Source organism: Palaemon carinicauda, chromosome 41 (assembly GCF_036898095.1).
Source record: "Palaemon carinicauda isolate YSFRI2023 chromosome 41, ASM3689809v2, whole genome shotgun sequence".
Taxonomy (NCBI): Eukaryota; Metazoa; Arthropoda; class Malacostraca; order Decapoda; family Palaemonidae; genus Palaemon; species Palaemon carinicauda.
The window spans coordinates 14,835,066-14,839,671 of NC_090765.1; the positions used below are offsets into that span (position 1 = coordinate 14,835,066).

Genomic DNA, 4,606 nt, shown 5'->3' on the forward strand with positions numbered 1-4,606 from the left:
TTCTATTTATCTTCAGCCCAACCTCATGTGATATTTCATGCATTCTGGTAAGCAAGCATTGCAAATCCTGTAGTGTTATGCTAATAAGGACAGCGTCATCAGAATACACTAGGTCATCTAATTTCCTGTTACCAATCCAGTCCAATCCTTCTCCACCATCCCCTAACTTTTCTATGCATTGCAAAATACATAATGAGGGTCAACGACATAGTTGACAACACATTCCCTTTTTGTATTCCACTGTTCACAGGAAATTCATTTGATAGGACTGCACTAACATTAACTTTGCACTTGCTATGCACATGAACAGACTTAATCAAATTTATATATTTAAGATGAACTCCATAATAACGCAGGACTCACCACAAAATTGGCTGGTGCACACTATCAAAGAACTACACATACCTCTTCTAGTAAGGAACACTTCTGTGAAGACGAAGGATTATAAGTGGTTAAAATTTCTTATACTAAATAGCTTTGTTTTAAGAATATGATCATCATAAGAATGTTGTCTAAGCAGGTGGAAGGCATAGCATTGTCCTTGCTTTGCATTCCTTTAGCGGTGGAGTGTAGGCGAGGTGGAGTAAACAACATTCTGTTATTGAGCGGTAGTTCATATCCCGACTACCTACAGCAAACTCAAATTTGCTTGTTTGAAGTCTGAACTGAGTCGTAGGCTGAGGTTTATGTGTTGATCTTTTATCCTTAAACGATGGCAGATTCCTAATTCCTAATCTAAACGTAGTTCATTTAATGTATTACTTTTGTTATTTTCATTCTCTATTTTATCACAATATCATAGATATTAACGTATGAATTTCGCCAGAGGCTCACAAAGCAGCACATAGGACTTTTAGGTCTTAATTTGAAAACATTAGGCACCTTCGAATCGGATGTATTATGTAGCGAATTACTTGCAAAAGAATGCCTAATACATTCCAACTAATATCACACACTAAACGTATCTACGTGCAATATGTTGAATCAGAATTTACAGTGACTTTATAACTCCTTGATTTTGTGGTCTCCATTTCATGCAAGTGAACTTTAGTTGTACACTTTTTTTTTTCAACATATGAAAGGTGGTAAATAAAAAAAAAAAAATATTAAGTCGTATTTGTCTTCTAAGGTTGAGTAACATTCATATTATTCTGAAGAGTGAATAACTACTTATGCTTTCAGAGGAGAGGCAGACTTTATTTCGCGAGTAATGGAAGGTATGAGGAACTGTGGTTTGACTGCCCTGCTCTCCATTTCTAATTAGTTTTCTGTATATGGTTACTTGATTACTGGCTTTGGTTGCGGAGACCTTGATCAAACTCGTCTTTTTTACCCATAAAAGATTTTTTTTTTTTTCAGACGCTATGCCTCTTTCTTTAAACTGGACAATGCATGTATTTTGTTCCCATACCTTAATCTGAAGCAGTTGTAGAATACTTTTATTAGCACTAAATTCATTCGAGTAAAATCCTGTCAAAACAAAAGGAACGTATTTTCAAAGGTTTCCCTTTTATTTTTCATTATCCTTTTCATATATTACTTCCGCAAGATTTCATAACGCCAAAATACTTATTGACACTTAGTTTTAAGGTTAGAGGAAAGTACGAAGTACTAGTATATATTTTTCTATTTATCACTTCTGAATAATTCACTTATTCTCCCAAGGATTATTCGCATATCCACGAAGATATAAATTGCAGCTTATCTAATGATGTATGTCAGTAAATTTCGCAATTTTTTGGGTCATATATAACTTATTGAACTCTACTACCTTTTTCTGACCCGGAAATTTCAACATATTCTCGTAGCTGTGCTAGTTTTTTTTTTATTACATTTATTTCTTGATCTTTGAGTAAAGATGGAAAGTTTCTATCTCTCTCTCTCTCTCTCTCTCTCTCTCTCTCTCTCTCTCTCTCTCTCTCTCTCTCTCTGCTTATGTTAATCTATTTTTCCATGATATTTTAAGCACATTGTCAATATTTAAGTCCTGTTTGTATTGCCTCTTAATAAATATGTAATGCTTTCATAAGATTTACTTCAGTAATGAGAGAAATCTTTCTGCTTGCAAGCTAGCAGTTTCTCTTTGCTTCCTTAGATTGATTTCCTTGCGGTTGGCTGCAATAAAAACTGAAATAACCCGTTTTCTATCAAAGCATGAACACCTCCAAACGTGTTTTCATAACTTCACATTGTTGTTATCGTTTGTTTTGTATCTTTTGTTTTCACTTTGAACGCCTGGTGGTTTGTGTATTACCAGGTAAAGAGAAAATAATGTCTTCTATTTCCAAACATGTATACAAGGTTAGTTGATGTTGGTGGATGTTTTGTCATTCTTGTGATGTAATGATATATATATATATATATATATATATATATATATATATATATATATATATATATATATATATAATATATATATTATATATATATTACATATATATTATATATATAATATATATATATATTATATGTATATATATATATTATATATATATATATATATATATATATATATATATATATATTATATATATATTATATGTATATATAGATATATATATATATATATATATATATATATATATATATATATATATATATATATATATATATATATATATATATATATATATATTATTCATGACAGATTACACGTGTTAAGAATAAAATATGCATAAAACCATGGAAATAAAAGTACTATTTTTTTTCGATTGTAATTGAGTATGTTATTGATTATGAACTTGTTTGCAGATTTCTATCCTAAATCAACAGCTAAAGTCAATTAGTTTTTTAATATACGAGTTTTTCAAGTTTTGTCATTTCGATTTTTTTTTGTGCATATTCACTTAATTTAACATTGATATTTGCGCACACTTATATAGTCATAATCATTTTTCATTTCCAAGATTATTTCTTTTCCAATTGTATAATTCACATTAGAAAGGGACAGTCAACTCTGCCAAATTCTTGCATGTCTTGTGTCTGCTTTCTACTACAACTCTCCCCACGGTAATGTAAAAAGTAAATACTGTATTTACTTGAACGAAACTGTACTCACGCCATAAACAATATATTCAGACTGTCGAATTCACCCCCAAACGAGAAAAATCCCGAAATCTTCAGCTCGCTAATCGAAACAGTAAATTGCCGGTTGATGCAAAGGTCCTGAACTCCCATGAAAGGACCTTGGGCGGATGCTTCCTCTCCTGACGGGGCGAATGGCTGAAAGAAGACTAGCTTTTGTAGGAACCACTCGGACTGGACTCGCGCTTGTCTGTGTGTGTGTGGTGGGGGTGTGGGGTGGGGGGTGGGTTATTTCACTTGCATAGTTTTTATATCCCACCTTCTAACTCCTCCTACTGTCGGACTTTAGCTTCTAACCTCTTATAAACCATTCGACTCCGGTTCCCAACTTTCACAATCTTGGGCTTTCAAGATGATTGTGGGGGTTCCAAGAAATTTGGTAACTTCATTAATTTACATTCAAGTTTGATAATTAAGATTTAGTACTTAATAGTACGATGTATCAGCTTGGTAATATTTTTCCATTTTTTTTTTTAAGTTAGATTTGTAAAATGTTCCGACAATTAGATTATTTAGGTTATTGCTGTCTGCCATGGTGCTACGTGCTATTGTCTTTTTTCTTTCTTTTTGTCTTTTGTTCAGACAACTTTTTAATATAAAAAGAACTAACCATAGAACGTTCTTACCGTCAGAAAAAATGTTAGTGAAAGGGGGAAATGCAACATTTTCTTCAAAGGCAGTTCAATAGATTTTATAAATAGAAGTTTTTTTTTAACCCTTCTTTGGATATTTGAAAGGTAGTTTCGAATAACCTATTTTTTTTATCAGCCATTGTCACTACGACTAAAGAGAATCTTGATGAATTAGTATAAAAATATGTCTGGAAGAAATAAGATATCCATTGCCTGCCTTGGAACTTGATCTCGTGAATTACAAGCCGTTGCAAGCGGGAAACGGAGACTATCTTAGACTCCCAAGCTACACCAATATAATTTAACAATAGATGTTGAAATTTGTAATCAAGATGGAAACTTATGTGAAGGATATCAGAACAAGTATAATTAGATAATTTCTTTTCTTTTTTTTTACTTGAAAGTAATTATCTTACTAGTATCAAAGCACTTACGTTCTGGCAGCTAATTATTTTGCAGCGATCTTACAATGAATGTTGCTTTGTTGTGAAACCTTGTCTAAATTTGATGTCGTGAAACTGAACCCTTGTGTCGGCAATTTTGACCAATCATTCTTTTCTTCAATCTGGTGACGTTGTGTCTTTTCACTCTTTTGTTAATTTCTTGATTTAATGAAAATTGATTTATTGTGATGTTTCGTAGTTCTGTACTAAACAGTAATTCTCTCTCTCTCTCTCTCTCTCTCTCTCTCTCTCTCTCTCTCTCTCTCTCTCTCTCTCTCTCTCTCCCCTTCCTGGAAATGTTAGTATAGTTTTTAATTCCTCTTGATTAATTTGACGCATTTTCCTTTTAAGCTGATTTTTTCCGGTCAGTCTCTTAAAGCTATTTTATTTAAATATACTTTCGAACTTTTATGAAGTAACAGAGAAAAGACTAGTACATTAGAATCA

The 4,606-nt window shown here is 32.2% G+C and overlaps 1 protein-coding gene across 2 annotated transcripts in view; it reads right to left on the reverse strand.

Moving 5' to 3' along the window:
* Positions 1 to 3,249, reverse strand: part of LOC137632247 (alkylglycerol monooxygenase-like) — a 48,021-nt gene extending 44,772 nt beyond the window's left edge. For both annotated transcript variants that reach the window (XM_068364139.1, XM_068364137.1), the window contains exon 1: positions 3,059 to 3,249. The gene's annotated coding sequence lies outside the window, so the exon portion shown is untranslated. The remainder of the gene's footprint in view (positions 1 to 3,058) is intronic.
* Between the last annotated feature and the right edge of the window lie 1,357 nt (positions 3,250 to 4,606).